Below are 18,426 nucleotides of genomic sequence, written 5' to 3' on the forward strand. Positions count from 1 at the left end.
AAGGAGGTTAAGGAAGAGGTGGAGCAGCTTTATATTATTGTGACCTTGCAGCTTTTCAGACTCTTTGGGTCAATGTTGGGCGAGTCCGCTGCTTGGGGTCGAGTGGATAGAATGGAGCAGCAAAGTTGGGAGATAGTGTCCAGTTGTGACTGGAGCTGTGCCAGGACGGAGGTCTAGAGATGCATTGTCCTTTGTGATGGACAGTGTTGGAGCTTTTTGGAGCTCTGTGAACTATGACTATGAAATCATTTGTTTTCCCCAAATGCTGGTGGACATTTAACATCTTGTCCTGGAGAGCTCGGTAACCTAACCCTGGAAGGTTGTGCGACTAGCAACCTGCGGTGGCCCCTCAGGTTTGGGGAATGTTCTTCTCCACTTGAACTGGCAGACATTTTTAGCATCTAGTTTGTAACCAGTCTTTACTTGTGGCATTGTTTCTGAAAAATTGTTTGTAGCACTGTTTTGTCAAGTGGCTTTTTAAAATCACTGTGGTCTTGAGAATGTTGTCTCGTTTTAATTCTGTAGCACTGCTTTGCAGTATGGTGTAAAATGACAATAAAATGCTTCCTGACCTTACAAGTTAATCTAATATTTGTCCAACTTCCTGTGTGATTCAGCAAATCTGAAATTATCTTTGTGTTCAGCTTGACGTTGTCTATTATAATCCTCAATGTGTTGTTCAGTGTAGTCTCTTAAAATATCCTCTTTTACCTACCTTCACCATTGTTGCCAGCAGTGCATTCCACGCATCCATTACTGTCTGTGTGAAAAGTGTTCCTCTTGTACCCTCCCTCTACTTACTTCTATGCACCCCCGTGTTTGCCATTTCAGCCCTGGGAAAAGCCTCTGGCCATCCACATGATATATTCCCCCCATCATCTTAGTCACCTCTATCAGGTCATCCCTCATCTTCCATCATTTCAAGGTGAAAAGTTGCTCAAGGCATGCTCTCCAATCCAGGAAGATCCTCATAAATCTTCTCTGCATCGTCTCGATAACATCTACATCCTTCCTTAGTGAGGTGAACAGAAATTAACATGAGGTCTAACTAAGATCTTGTATAACTGCAATATTCCCTCACTGTTCTTGAACTCGATTCCACAGTTAATGAAGGCCAACACATGATGCACCTTCTTGCTATCAAACTGTGCAATGACCTCAATATCTCTCAGTTCTTCCACACTGTATAGAGTTCTATTATTCCTTCAAATTTGACCTACTGAAATGAACCTTTGAAAAATAAGCTGGCAGAAGGGAATTATTGGAGAAAAAAAGAAATTAAACTAAGCAAACTTAATGCAATGCAAAAAAAGTTTTAAAATTGTTTTTCATATGCCACTTTTTCTAATCTGGTCTTTACCTAAGAACAAAGAGAGCACAAATCTGTAAACCTCTTGACAATTGAGTGGATGAGAAGATGGTAAACATGTTGCAAACTTGTGTTTTGTTTTGCTTCACCTAGATTCTATGAGACTAGCACCTATGACTTCAAATGTGGTAGAACAGCAAGAGGAAGGGTGCTCCTCATTCCTCTGGTCTATTTAGTAGTATTTTGTATGGAGAAACTAGAACTCTGAACGTGAACTTGTTCAGCAATTTGATTGAAAAACATAAGTAAATTCTAGTGATCAAGTAGTTTTGGTGACCATGGAGCTATTAGAAATGAGGTTAATAAGATTATATTCATTCTTTTGTTCTGTTTGGATGGTCCAAGAGGGTCAGAGAAATCTTGTAGTGTTATCCCTTGGATGCTTGTTTATTTCACTTAGGATGTGGAAGAAGCTTAGAATGAGGTCTAGCTTTTGTCTCATGATATATATTCAGACAAATAGCTTTGTCTCATTCCATGTCCTTTCTATTCTTAAAAATGTATATCTTTATCAGGCCCATTCTTATTCACAGCAATTGACTGCTCAACTTTTCAGTTTCCTTGTATTTTTAGAGATACAGCATGGTATCGGGCTCTTCCAGCCCATGAGCCCATGCCACCCAAGTACACCAATTAACCTACAATCCACATACATTTTGAAGGGTAGGAAGAAACCAGAGCATGCAGAGGAAATCCATGCAGGCACAGGAGAAGGTAAAAACTCTTTACAGACAGTGCCGGATTTGAACCCGTATCGCTGAGGCTGTAATAGTGTAGCACTCATCGTGATGCTAACTGTTTTCCCTAATTTTTAAGTATATTTGTGGTATCAGGTTAATTATAGAATTACAGGTTGAGTTGTTCCACCCCCCAACACACACACACACGCACAGCCCACTATCTTCTCAGTCCACATACTGATCCCACCACCCTGCTCCCCCGACAGCCCACCACCCTGCTCTCCCATCGATAGTCCACTATCAGTCACCACACAGATCTAACTGCCCTGCTCTTAGGCTTATCAAGACACTTAAGGTTTGACCAAGTGAGGTCAGGAGTGAAACTTCCCACTTGTAATTTTGGATCTTTTCAGGAATCAGGATTTCAGATAAAGGATATTCGACCTGTACTTCCATCTGGTTTCAATATCTCTGGAACAATTCCTTTCTTATCCACTGCAAAATTTATTTCAATTTCAATCAGTTTCTATTAAGAAACTATCCCATGTTCTGTGCTATCCATCCAATTCTTTCTTTAGCTGGTATGACTATTAAAATTTCTTATATTTATGAAACTACACCACATCACATCACAGAATAAGAATCTGGCTGATAATTCTCCATAATTTTGTCCTTCAGTCACAAAGTAGTTTCCTCTCCTCTTGCTGTCCACCTACTGACAAATATTAATATTATTGGGACTTTGCCAAATTTGTACATATCTCCTCTAATTTTTTAAAGATTTTCTGATCAGCCACTTCCATTCCAAGCTTTGTGCTGGCTTAGACTGTCAGTTTGATGGACAATGCTTTGAAATTTTCATAGGTTTTGGAAAGCTTTGTGTTCAGACCATTACTAAATTGGCAATCATTATTGATAATTTCAAGAAAGAGTTAAGATACAATTCTGAGTTTGATTTAATAATCAATAGTCTAAGTCTGTAAGTTACATGAATCCTGTGGCTGGAGGAGCACAGTAAAGTTGAACATTCTAATGATGAATCACCCACCTTTTGATTTCTCAATGAATCTCTCCACTGCTCTTGCTCTAGCAACTCACAGGCAGATCAACATCATGTGGGACATAGCAGCACTACCTTCCTCAATGGCTACTTTCTCTTGCACTAGTGGAATGACCACCATGGCTACCTTTAATCAGGCCTACTGCCATAATTTGCCATAGATTCTCTAATAGGATCTTGCAAATTTGTGTCTTCTACCAGCTCGAATGACAAGAGCAGCAGCAGTGGTGGAGCTTCACCTGCAAGTTGTCAGGCATTATGCTCTCTTGGAGATAAATCATTTGCCCTTCATTATTACTGGATCTAACTTTATTTTACATTTTATTTACAGCAAGGTGGAAGCTGATTCTGGTCATTTAAACCCATGATTCCCAATTACACATGAATTAACCTACAACCCTGTATGTTTTGGAATGTAGGAGGAAACCAAAGCATCTGGGGAAAATCTAACAGCATGTGAGATATTTTCCAATCAAAAGGAATGGTTTGCAAAGTTTATTGGAAGTGTTTGAAATATTGTTTGATGTGTTATTTATTTTATATAGACATACATCATGGTGACAGGCCCTTTAGGTCCACAAGCCCATGCTACCCTATTTTACCTAAGTGACCTAGCACCCCAGTACTTCTTTGAAGGGTAGGAGGAAACAGGAGCACCTGGAGAGAACCACGTAGACATGGGGAGAACATGCAGACTCCTTACGGACAATGCGGGATACAAACCAAGGTTGCTGCCACTTTTATAGCATTGCTCTAACTGCTGTGCAAACCATGCTGCCCGCTCTGAGAGCTCTGTAGATAACAAGACCGTGAGTTTCATCACCCCACGGACAATCGCTAAGATGCCATCTCACTAGCTCTAGACAAAGCACTAGAACACCTGGATAGCAAAGATGCAGACATCAGGATGCTCTTTATTGAATGCAACTCAGCATTTAAAACCATAATCCCCTCAAAATTGATCAGTAAACTCCAAGAATTGGATCCTGGATTTCCTCACCTCTAGACCACAATCAGTGAGGATTGGTAAAAATATCTCCACAATCCCCATCAGTACCAGAACACCACAGTGCTCTACACAGCCCCCTGCTCTACTCGCTATACACCTACAATTCAGTGTGGTTCAGTATGACACTACGCCATCTACAAATTTGCAAATGATACCATGGTAGTGGATTCTATAAAGGAAGGGCAATGAGTCAGCTTACAGGAGGGAAATTGAAAACCTGGCTGAATGGTGCACCAACATTGATGTCACCAAAACTAAAGAGCTGATTGTTGACTTCAAGAAAGGAAAACCAGAGGTAAACAATCCGGTGATCATTGGGGGATCAGTGGTGGAGAGGGTGAGCAAATTTAAGTCTTTGGGAATCACTATCTTGGAGGATCTTTCCTGGATCCAACACACTAATTGCATTGTCAAGAAAGCACATCAGTGCCTCTACAACCTCAAGAGTTTGCGGAGGTTTGGTATGACATCAGAAACCATGGCAAATTTCTACAGATGTGTGGTAGAAGTTTACAGACTGGCTGCATCACAGCCTGGTATGGGGATACCAATATCCCTGAGTGTCGAGCCCTGCAAAAGGAAGTGGACACAGCCAGGATATCACAGGCAAAACCCTCCCCATTATTGAGAACATCTACAGGGAACACTGCTGTCAGAGAGCAGCAGTAATCTTCAAGGATCCACACCACCCAGCACATGCTCTATTCGCACTACTAACATAAAGAAAAAAGGAATAGGTGCCACAAAACTCACATCACCAGGTACAGGAACAATTGCTACCCCTCCAGAATCAGACTGCTCAACAGCAAACTTAATTAAGGGCCCATTTAAGGAGTTTTTTTTCCTCCCTGTATTACACAACCAGTTGGTTAATTTTTCATTATTTGTTTCCGTGTGTATGATGAGTATAGTATTTTTGCACTACCAAGTATGTGATGTCACGTATGTTACTCTGACAATAAATCTGAATCTGAAAAAAAAATGAATGCACCAGCTGAGTATTGATCTTCCCAAAAACACAACAAAATAAGCATTAAAAGTGCTGGAAATACTCAGAAGGCCAGGCAAAATTTATGGAGAGAGAAAGAGTGTTCATGTTTCTGTCTTCATAATTGCAGAAGCTTTATCCAGGCTACCTCACAATGATTCTAATACAGTAAGAAGGAACACAATTTTTCCCTTTTAACTCATGAACAAGTTCTATTCAGAAGCAAATGCAAAAATTGCTGAAACAACTCAACTTCTGGAATAAGCCTTTGAGAGTTCTCTTTGGAGACTGGATATGATAAGTATCAGTAAAGAGGGTAGAATTATCTGAAGCGGGAGCAAAGAATAGCCATTCCTAATTTCCTGAGAATATGCTACATGAATTATTTTCCAAATGTATGGAATTTGAAATATGAAAGCATTATATTACTGACCAAATAGTGATAAAGATCATGGAGATTCAGTGTCAATATTCAAGAGTCCAGAACAAAGTGGTGAAGGTAACTGATCAACTTAGGAAATACCCAATAAATTTTGTGGAAAAGGTGATGATAACCATTATTCTAATTGGATTGAAGTTAGAATTGCGATCATGTGCATGTGAGAATGTATAATTGAATCATTCCAATTGATTTATTTTTTGCAGAATCAAAATTCTCATAATTCCTGTATGAAGGTACGATAATATCAAACATTTCTTGTTACTATCCAGGCTCCTGTGATGTTGCGGAAAGGTTCCTACATATTCTTAAGGAATTATTCAAGAGAGCAGTTCAAGTTTAATCAAGAATTGTTGTTTTGGTCATTTTTTAAAATTCAGGTATGTTACAAGATCACATTCTATCTCTGAATTCACCCTTGTAGAACAATTGATGTGCCACAGACTTCAAACTTCAATTTACGACACCTTGGCATGTTGGAGAGGCAGCAATTGAAATGAAAGTGAAACTGTGATTTGGAATACAACAATTCCTTGGGAAGAGGTCAGGAGAAGCAATTCAGACAGCACAAGAAAGTGAGATCATTAAGATCAACAGAAAAGAACAAAGATTCTATTGTTGAACAGTGTAACATTGCCATACTAAGCAATACATTATGTAACTTGAAGAAAAATCTCAAGTCTCTCGTTTGACCATATGGTTGCAGTGGGGGACCCATATTGAAGAAATGTGTTGTCAAAATTTATTCCAGAAGTGCCTGCAAAGCCAACTACTAAAGAGTAAGTTGAGTTGGAATGTCACACATTTGCCAGATCAAGGAATAATCGCAAGTCAAGAGGGTAAAGCACAGAAAGGAAGCAATGATGAAAACCAGTTAATTGACTGTCTCTGTAATAGCAGAATATACATAAAACACGTGGTGGGGTTGGGGGGGGGGGGGTAGTGTAGAATTTATGTAGGTCAGCATTTCACTGATTTTGTCTCTTCAAGCATATGATGTCAGCACATTGGGTAATTATTGTTACAGAACACTTCAAATACATCCCAGTTACTGATGTCCTTTTAGTTATTATGCTTGGAGATTAAGGGTGATTCCCTCCTTTGCCTCACTTTGAGACCTCATTCTGGTGAACTAGGTGGTTTAGAGCCCTTGAACTTGCATGTAAAATGTGCAAAAAAAGCAAGTTTGTTGCCTTATGAACGATTTAGAAGTAAAACAAAGCTACGAAAAAAAAGACCAGGAAAGGACTGAAATAATTAATTAGCAGTCCTGGCATCTTTAAACTGCTTGAAATATGTATCATGAATGATCTTCCTTTTTTGAGTAAACTGGCATATGAACAGAGCAATCACAAAACATTTTTTAAAAATCACTGAAAGCAATCAGAAACATACCCAACATTTGCAGTATTCTTGGCATTTCCTTCGTTTGACTGAGTCACAACCATTGACGTGAGTTTGACGAAGTGTCAGAAAATTTGAAACCAAACGTCTCCATGAAAAGTTTCTTGCAGCCAAAAAGTATATTAACTGAAAAATCTGGACAAGCATCCTTCAAAACGACTATAGCACTGTTCATGTTACTCCATAAAAGGCCACTTTATAATATGATTCTTGCCTCACAGAATAAATATAAAGCTGTTGCTGCAGGTTGGGGACAACTTGTACTTTTCTCTTCCAGTTGTCTAAAACTATTGCTGATTAAATCTGATCATTTTTATTTTTTACAATGGAAATAGTTACAGAACAAAAACATGGATAAAGATGGAAATCATATTTTGAACAGCATATATTTCTGTTACAAATTATTGCTATAGGTTAACTAACCAATCACAAATCATCCTGTAATTCTTAAATTTAGACATACAGCATGGTAACAGGCCCTTCTGGCTTACGACCCTGTGCCCCAATTCACAAATTAACCAACAATCCCAGTATGTTTTGAAGGATAGGTGGAAACCAGAACACCTGGAGAAACCCAGGCAGACGGGGAGAATGTACAAACTCCTCGCAGACAGCATAGTATTCAAACCCAGGTCCATTGCTCGAACTCAGTGGTTCTCAACCTTTTTTGCCGTAGACTCTACTTTAATTTTTCAAAAAAATGTATGCCCCACCATTAGTGGAGCAAAAATGTTATATATTCAAAAGAAGTTTTAATTAAATCATTTACTGCAAGGTCGGGAATACACTGGAACACACATTTCATATTCAACGACTGTTTCAATATGTCAACCATCTCAAACACACATTCAACAATTGCCGTCACTTCAGTGGGAAGCTTGTCCCTGATTCTAGCTGCAGATTTTGTTGATTCATGGGACTAATTTTGATAGTTTCAACCTTAAATCTCCACATTTTGTAATTTCCAGTTGGGTTCTCTTTGCTTGCAGATAATCACTAACTGCACTGAAGGCACATTCTACTAAATAAAATGATGGAAAATGTATCAATAGTTCCCTTGCTAAAATAGACAAGTTTCTTTTCAATCTCATTAGACAGACACTACATGGTTCCTTTTCTCTTTGAACAGAGTTTTCACAGATTCATCATGTTGCAACTTAGATAACTCCTCTTGATATTGCACTGGGACTTCAGATAAATCTACCAGCAATAGCTGAGTTAACCAGGAGGTAAAATCCATTGCCTTTAAATCTCAAAATCTATCATGGAAGTCGGTAACCAACATTTCCAAATGGTCAGCAATGACTTTTGTAGCAGCATTAATTACCTCACATTTATTCAACCAATAGAATTGACTGAAATTTCTTGTAGAAATATTTCTTTGGCATAATTCTAGAAGTGTCATGAATCCAAATATCTTTGTTTTTGCATCAACGAGCATCATATTTGCAACTTGGAGTTGCTTGTTCAATGTGCTGAGTGTCTCAAAAATGTCCCTCAAATAACTCATATAAGCTTTGCCATCTGCGTTAGCAAGAGCTTCATTTCAGGTTTGTCTTTCAAAAATTTACTGAGGAGATCAAACAGTTTCATAAACCTTTGAAGCAGTTTCCTTTTGACAACCACCTTACTTCACTGTGAAGCAATAATCTCACATGTTCTGCATTTTTATCGACACAAAACTGCTTAAGCAGACATTCACATTTGGCATTAGCTTTGATTAGCATTGATACACTTGATCACAGAATTCAGTATCTTGTGTAGAACAAGAGGAACTTTCTTGGCAACTAAGTTTTCTTGGTGGATAACACAATGCACAACCAACATGTTTGGATTTTCATCTTTCATTAATTTTAAACATTTTTTAAAAATCATCATAGCAGGTATTTCCTTTTGGCATTTCATTTTCAAAAAATAATTTTTGAGCTTGCTGTCGATATCATCCTCAGTAGTGGTTGTTTCCAATGATTCACAAAACATCTCTTGAAACTCTTCCTGATCAATATGTTTCACGTACGCCAATAATAGATCCTCACTGTCCCGAACAGTAGATTCATCTGGTTGTAATGAGAACTTTCATGATTTCAATTTCTCAATAAGCTTTTTTTATAACATCCAGACCTATGTCATCTATTCTATTGTAGACAGTGCTATTACTCAATGGCATTGCTTGGAGATTTTTGTCATCCTTTTGCAGAACTGCTTCTAGAAACAATGATATTGTGGGTTTAATCAGTTCATCCCCAATCATATGATTCTTCTTATATTTTGCTAGTAGCTTCAAGGATATGATTCAGGGCTGTAGTTTTCGCAGCAAATAATTAAATGATTTTTTTAAATCTATATTTAAACTTCTTTTTTAGTGATTTAAAATATTCCAATTTCACCGGCCTGCTTTCATTGATTCATTTGTCAAAGTCTGTTGGCATAATAGGCAAAAAGGTGCATGTTCATCGTGTACAGCAGGTATAAACCCAAACTTCAAGAACTCCACTGAATATCGACGAACCTTTTGCTTGCTTGATCTGCTCATTTTAAATATACAACAGCTTGAGCTCCCTGAAACAGATATTTTATATGTCTTAGAATTGAAAAGTGTAATGAAATTAATGATCAAATCAGAGGATGAACACTGACCCTAAAAAAAAATGAAAAAAACACTAGCACAATTTCTGACATTTTTTCTCACAGAGAGTGCATCAAAACCCATTCTTTACTTTCTGGAGTCCCTATTGTTTTCCAATTTTGGCATCCCCTTCAGGGGCTGGCACCTGGGGCATACTCCCCCCCACCCCATCAATATGCTAGTGCACAAAAATACATACAGATCTCATTCACTACTGAACTGAAAAAGTAAAGGGGTATGGATTGTTGAGATAATTTGGAATCCTCGTCGCCAATGAGGTCATATGGAATAAATGATAATAAAGCCGGTCAGAAAAAATATAATTATAATGTTAACCAAGGATATCAACAGTTAAAATAAGAGACAGAACAGAGAAACATCGGAAGAGCAAAAACACATTATGAAAATAAAAAGAACAAAGTGATTTTACTTGAAAGTTACCACAATTGTGTTGTCCTGAGAGTGTTGTCAAGTCATATCCTTCACACCAACATAACAAGTTTATTATAATTATTTCCCAAAATATTCCTATGCCCTACTAAAATATCCTTAAGCCCCACCTCACCTTAAGAATCTATGCTCTATCTCCTATGGCCATTTCCGTAAAGATTTATCACATTATTATCAAAACTAGTTTCCACATGTATGTTAAGTATCAATACTCCAATGGCAAATATCACCACAATTTCTCACTGCAAAGTGATTTTGAAATTATAATTTATTCTTGGTTAAACATAGTTTTTGAAATCTCCAGACCAAAATTTTTCTTAATTGGTAAAATAGTACATTTTATCTGTTTTTAAATGAAACAGCATGCTTAATGCTCTATCGTCAGGGAATTCATTTGCATACTACAACATCTTTTTTAGAATAGTAGAATAACAATTTCTCTCTGAAATATTATTCAGAAAGTTTTATTTCAATTGTATTTATTTTTATAACAGCTTTTAATTTTTTTGATTGTTCTGAATATCAATAATTTTGCGTCCATGTTGAACAAAATGTTGGAAATGTAACTTTGATCAACACAGGTCTGTGGCCGTGAATGTGCTGGAGACTAATTCATAGGCACTCAGATGCATGACAGGATCCATCATCCCCTGAAATTGTTCCAGCTGCATCCCCCTCCTCCAGCACCAGTCCCGATGCTGGGGTCACGAATGGCATGGAAACAGAGCATTGCAATACAGGACCTGTGCCTCTCAAACAAGCAGATTAAAAACATTTCTTCTTGTGATCAACAAATTTTGTCTTGTGTTTTGTAAGTTTGTCTGCCCATAAAGAGCGGTCTTGGTAATGTAGCTTGCGTTCCATTGCTTTCCAGGGTTCCAGGGCACAGAGCATGACCCAGGAAATTAGGGAGATTGCACTCAATAAACCGTGACGATGTGGAGAGGGAGCATATTCAGCAGGAGATTCAGAGGGTCCATGAGGAGAGGATGAGGAGAAAGGCACAGGAGGTGGAGCACATGAGGCTGATTGACGTGCCCATTCAGAGGAGATGACAGGGTTTGGACAAATGTTCAAAGACTTCAAACAGGAAATGCAGAACTAGGCCTCATTCATCAAGTTTGTTGTCTTGTTCCTCAGGTGTGGCTCAATGAGTTCCAATCCAAAGTCAAAAGTGTTCCGAGACATATGGAAATGACTCCATCACTCATCTTCATCAAAATTGTTAGGGACATTAGACCAGAACACAGCCCCTTGTGGTTTCTCTCTCTCTCTCCTCCACATTTTTCTATCTGACAGCAGCGTAAATTGACTCACTAGAAGGAAATGTCTCCATCTATGGCATTTAAGGTCTGCGTGCATTTCTGCCTCACACTGCTCCCTGCTTCTCTTCAAATTCACTTCCAATATCTTTCTGATCACACGAATACGTTGCTCGCATGGATTCTGCTTCCATCTATGTATCATGACATTATGTATTTTGCACAGAAAATTAGCCTGCACTCGAAGGGTGGTTTACATGTTCACAGTTAATACCATAAGTGCATCAAGATCTACTGCCAATTTATCTCATTTCAAAGGATATGTCAGATGCGTATGTTATACATCACAGTAGATGTCAACACAGTGGAGTTACAACTCCCGCCTCTTTTGCTCCCACAATGCTGGGTTGCTGTGTAAAAATTGCAGGCTTTGCTTGTTTCAGTGTGAATGACCAAAGCCAACAATTTGGTGGGTCTGCTGGAAATATCATGGGATTTCTGTGTTTAAAAAAAAACATATGTCTCTGAAGGGATTTGTTCTTGCTTCTTTTTCTCCTATTTTTAGGTGATGGGGAATGCTCATGGTGACTCTTGGGATGTATATCATGTAGATTACATTTTAAAAATTGAACCTTTGAACCAAAACCATTTTTATTATATCTTTTCCATTAAAAATTTTCCATTAAAAAATACCTAAAATTCTTGCAATATTATTCAAAGAAATAGCTTTAATTACATTGTGCTTTGTGACATATTGGCCTAAAATTATATCTTCAAAAAATCTTCACTTGCATATTTGCATAATTGGTCAAATGGCTTCAACTTTAGGATGATGCATGGCTAATTTGTTTGATTTTCAAATGTCACATTTTTCTTATTTAGAAAGGAAAACCAGTAGACAAATATTTAAAAAATGCCCAGTACTATCAAACTGTTGTACTGTCAGTGATGTCAGGGCTTCGAGGAGATTAATGTTTCATGCCAAACACTCCAAAATGAGTGATAAATATATCTTAGAACTTTAATGAATTGTTGCCCCTAAATGCAGTGTGAAATTATCCACAGGTACCAAATGATAGACTCTGATATATTGATATATTATAGGAGCTAAATGCTTATCAATTACTTACCATTCAAAATCCAGCAGCTCCCACAGACAACAGATAGGACCAATAATTAGACACTCTGTTTATCTACAGCAAACTTTATGATTATTTTATTTAAAAAATTTTATCAAGATGTTTGACCTGGAAATAGCTGATATGGTTCAAAATAACAGAGGTCGGAATGGATTAAATTTCAAACCCATTGTAATGGAACCAACCTGATTGTTCTTTGTGATAATGCAGATTTTGATTATTCAACAGACTTACAGTGGCTCCAAGTTGAGCTCAAATTAGAAATTCTGGTCCTTGTTTTTCAGCCTCTCTTTGGTCTTACCCCTTCCTATCTCTTCAACCCCAACATTTTGCATAGAAAATTTAGTTACATGAAAATTTGCCTCCTGTGCATTACTATTATTATTAATCCACCAATGGACATTTCCTCATTTAGCTCTCTCCCTTGCTGTCTTCTCACTTAAAATATCCTTAGATTTATATAGCATAAGAGCCGGCCTATTCAGCCAACTTATCCATGACAAGCAAGTTGCCTACCTGAGCTAGTTCCAATTTGTTGCATTTGACCCATATACCTCCAAATAGTACCTATCCATGAACAATGTTCTGTCCAACCCGCCCTAGTTCTTTTACAGGTTCCCTATCCTAATATTTTCAAAGATAGAAAGAAACAAATATTGTTGCCCTGTGACTTTTGGATGTTTTGCATTGTTACTAGGCTGGCCAAGTATGAGTTGTGGTTCAGATCATGTGCACTTTATACCTGATGGAAGCTGTCAATTTATTTTGTTGTGTATCTTCAAGCATGGTGTTAAATTTTGGTACAATTTGTAAATGTAGGAGATTTGGAAGCAAATTGTTGCCATTTATTTACAGCATCTATTATGTAGTTAACACATTTCAGTCATGTAGGACCTTTTGACAAAATCTAAGAGGCTTAAAAGCAGCACAAAATTCGTTCTTGAAGTTAATCTGATTTACAAGACCATATGTATTGTAATTATCCAGTCAAATAATATCCTATGATTTAACTAGGTTTAAGGTAATCAATTTAATGATTCAGTTGTTACATTGTATCTCTAAAATGACCTTTAAAATTTTATCTTCAAATAGATACTGTTCAGAAAAAGCTGGATATGTACTTTGAATAAATGAACATGTTGCTGAAACCCTTGACACCTGCTCTCTCCAAAACTACCACTGACACATTGGCAAGAACACCTACTGTTCAAATTCAGAGAAGGTGATGATTCAACCATCGGAAAAACATGAGAAGAAGCAATATCTTCTTTCCTATTGTGGATCTATTATGAATAGTTTCAAAATCACTCAACCACACTCGTGTGCATCTGCAAAAGATTTGAAGCCCTGTGGATTTTCTTCAAAACAATATTTATGCCTGGAGATTTAAAAATAGAACAGAAATTCTTCATGTGTGCTCAACAAGATGATATTGACAAAAACTTCCCATTCCTGTTCCATTTAATAAAGAATCATTTGCCAAAAATTATGACTCATTCTGGCAGTCAGACTCCAAGTTTTTTTAATAATTACCATCTCGGATGAACTTCGAGTTTAGATTCAAACATTTGAACAACTATATTAATGGATCCATTACAACTTTATAATCTGGCCACTCATGCGAAAGAAAGATACCTTGATTTATTAAGAATGTTCTAATTAATGCGAAAGAAATTAAAAGCAGCATTATAGTTTGAAAATCAATAAAACTTATTCTGGAAAGCTTAATTCTATTTTTAATCTTTGCTGCATCTTTGAGTTTAATTGAAGGAGTAAATTTAGAATTTGTTGTCATTAATTTCCCACATCTTTTGACAGGCTTTTCAATGTTTGCAATATGATTTCATATTTATTTAATCGATGAAAATTAAATTTGAAAATTATTTTTTGATGGTCATTTTAATGTGCCACCAGAAAAATGCAGGGAAATATTATGGAATCAAACAAAGCCCAATAATTTTGGAAAATTATGAGTTGAACTTATCAGAGCAGCAGGACATCAAATGGGAAGAGACTGCAAAGAAGTTTACTAAAATTATGTGCACTGACTGGACTGAAGCAGCAAAGAGGAATCCAAATGTCAAACACTTTTGCTTTCAAAATCCTTTGCTGAATACCAAATTAAATTTGCATCAAACAACAACTACGAATAATCTTAATCTCAATCAAAACAATTTGTTTTTAACCAGACATTTATCATGGGCACAGAGTCCATTGCAATCAATAATGGGAGAGAAGGCGGGGACGGGGTACTGAACTTTAAGATCAGCCATGATCTCGTTGAATGGCGGAGCAGGCTCGAAGGGTCGAATGACCTACGCCTGCTCCTATCTTCTATGTAAAATTTTGGCTTAGCAATAATTAGTAAGTTATTAAAAAATGCAATCAAAATAATCATTCTAATCTACGTTGTTCACCATGCTGTCGGCCAAATGCAAGATCCTAGCTTGGACAGAGGAGACCAACGTGGCTTTCACCGCAACTAAGAACGCTCTGGCCAATGCCATCTTGTTGGTTCACCCCAGATCAGATGTGTTCATGGCCCTCACTGTTGACACATCAGCAACAGCCATCAGGGACATCCTCAAACAGTCTGTTGATGGTCAGTGGAGGCCATTTGCCTTTTACAGCCGGCATCTATGCACCGCCCCCCACCCCAGAGCTTAAATACAGCATGTTTGTCAGGGAGCTCCTGGCACTCTACCTTGCCATTAGACATTTCCACTATTTTCTGGAGGGCAAGCCATTCACAGTTTTTACTGACCACAGACTCCTCACGCACGCCTTCTCTATGGTCAAGGATCCCTGGTCAGCGCACTAGGAACACCACCTATCATACATATTGGAGTTCACCACTGCCTTCTGGCATGTCTCCGGTAAGGACAACATTGTGGCCAACACACCCTCTTTTGACCCACCATCCCCTGTCTGGGCTATTCCCAACTGACGCAAGCCCAAAAAGAGGACGCGGAAATGTAGGCTTTCCGAACAGCCATTCGAAGACATCAGCCTGACAGGCAGCTCCGACACATTGCTGTGCGATGTTTCCACTGGCTCACCGCGCCCAGTCATACCACAACTTTTGATGTGCCAGGTCAGGTTTTCCATGCCGTCAATAACTTCGCCAACCTATCCATAAAGATCACAACCTGTATGGTGACGGAGATGTTCAAATGGCACGGAGTAAGAAAGTAAGTTGTCCAACTGGCCTGCATTTGCACCCAGTGTCAGACCTCCATTGTCCACTGACATGTCAAGACCCCTGACCCTCCGAAGGACACCTGGTACATGTTAACGGTGGTAGACCGCACCACAAGATGGCCAGAAGCCATCCCATTAAAAGACATTTCAACTGATTTCTGTGCCAGGGCACTGCTTACGCATTGGATTGTGAGGTTTGGATATCGGCTCATATTACCACAGAGGGGCACAGTTTACATTGGCATTGTGGACACAGCTAGCAATTCTCCTGGGCATTAAGCTGCACCACCCGCAATTCAATAGCCTCATCAAATGCTTCCACTGTAACCTGAAGTCTACTCTTATAGCCTGTTTAACCACCTCCAGCTGGATGGATGAGCTCCCTTCAGTCCTCCTGGGCATCTGAACTGCACTCAAAGAGGATCTGTAGGCCTCCTCCCCGGAATTGGTGTATGGCGCCCCATGAATCCTGTCAGGTGAATTCTTTCTACTCTCCCAAGACCCAGATGCTGAGGGGAGAGCAGTAATCCAGAAACTATGGGACAGATTAGCCTACTTCACAACTCACCCACCCTCACTCCAAGGGTGCTGGTCTGCGTCCATTCCTCACGACTTAATAACCACAGACTTTGTTTTTGTCAACCACAGACTCTATTCCTCCCTCCTCCAATGACCCTATGAGGGCCCGAAAAAAAGTTCTAAGCAGCACAGGCAAAATTTTCACACTGGATGTTCCTGCACATCTCTACCTCAGCCAGCCGGTCATGCCAGTGCAACCCAGGTGGCAGGGGCGACCTCCCAATGTCTGGCCTACTATGCTCAGGGATAACGGAACTCTAGAACCGGTTCTGAGGGGGGTGTGGGGGTGGTTTCTGTGGCAGCACACATCGAGACTCAGGCGAACCAGCTCCACACTGTTATGGTTGCAGCAGTGGAGCAGCTGTGTCAAGATAGTGCCATCGAGCACATCTTCCCCTGTGCTCAAACAGGCCATGCACGCACGCTCAGCTGCATCATGACATTACCATCCGCGCATGGGCGGGACTTATGGGCCGCCTTATAAGGCACAGAGCGGGTTTTTTTAAAATAAAACCATTGGAAGTGCAAGCTACTTACAGTGTGTAGACTGTTTATTTCACTCCCCTTAGTAGGTACTGTTACATAACATTGTTATCCATTGTTTATATTTGACCCATTGACCATGGTACACTGTCACATTTATAGTGATCATTTAACTCCATTAGCTAATTTGCTTGAAGGTTATTTCTATTTGTCTAGTAATGTTTAGGATGAGGTTGATGGATAAGATGCAAACTCAAAAGAACCTATTTAACCATTTTGTCATTGTCCAATAAAAATTATAACAGCTTGTAACACCTATCAAGGCATGAGCTCAGTATACTTAGCCTTGATTTAAGTCAAGGGGCTGCTTTATTTTCTTTCATGTGCAACATTATCATCTGTGTCTACGAAAAATGGTGGCGTGGTTAATATAGCAGTTAGCATAATGCTATTACTGCATCAGCAACACAGGTTCGAATCCCGTGTTTGTAAATTCTTTCTGTCTCTGTGTGGGTTTCCTCCCACCCTTTCAAAATGTATGGGAGTTGTAGTTTAATTGGGGTATTTGGGTGGCATGGGCTTGTGGGCCTGTTGCCAGGTTGTATGTCTCAATTTAAATTTAAAATACTGTTGCAAGGGAATGTATAACTGTAAACATGTGTTAAAATTAATGAAGGAAATTATGCACTGGAGTCTAAAAATAATGAAAATGTGCTGTGAGTCATCATTTGAACATTTATGATGACTTAAGCATCGTCGCTCCTACTAAATAAATTGGTCTCGGAAAATCTTGATAGCTGTGAGTTCCTTTCTTGGCAAGTAGCGTATGGCAAGGTGCTGGGTGGAGTAGTGGGGGGATGTCATGGCAGCTTAGAAGAAGGAAATAGGTAAATGTCTGGAGCAGCATGAAGGAACCTGCAGTTCCTGTATCAGACACTAAATGAAGGAAAAGCAAGGACAGGTATCGGGGTGAGGGAAAAATCAAAGTATCACACTATTCTTTAAAGTCAAATGCTGAAAACTACTTGGACAGTATCAACTTTCCACTTGAAAATAATTTCCCAAGCCGCTGCTTGAGAATCATCTTCTTAGGAAAGCATTTTGGTGATGATTTTAATGTCATTTTCGGTCAGAAAATGTGGGTGTTAGGCACTCTTCCAAGCCTTTCTCCCCATTTCAGACACCATCAGATACAGCCATCATAAAAAGCCCCTCAGAGAAGGTTTCCTAAGGGACTTCAGATGCTTGAATCTGGAGTAAAAATCAAACTGCTGGAGGAATTGTTTGGAGGCAAAGAGACCCTGTCTTGATGCAAGTTCTTGGCCTGAACGGTTGATCAGTCTTTCACTTCCCCCAGATGCTTTGCTTTACCTCTGAGTTGCTGCGGCACTTGGATCTTTAAAAATATTTAGTAGTATCCAGGAGCAGAATAGAGTTCAGAATTTACACCATTTCCGTTCTCAGATGGAACCATTGAATTGAAGCACAAGATAAAAATGGACCAATGGAAAGTAAATTATAATAGTTAATACAGTGTAAAAGAATGTACAGAAATTGAAAAAGAGGAAACTGGGGTGAAGAGAAGGGTATTTTCTCCTTAAAAACTGAGTTGTGTCTGAATGCATGTGGTTTTAAGTTTTAAAAAAGATGCTGGAGAAACTCATCAGGTCAAACAGTGTACTTTACATAGAAAAGATAAAGATGCCCTGTCAACCTTTTGGGCTGAAGCCTTTCATC

Source organism: Narcine bancroftii, chromosome 6 (genome assembly GCF_036971445.1).
Source record: "Narcine bancroftii isolate sNarBan1 chromosome 6, sNarBan1.hap1, whole genome shotgun sequence".
NCBI lineage: Eukaryota > Metazoa > Chordata > Chondrichthyes > Torpediniformes > Narcinidae > Narcine > Narcine bancroftii.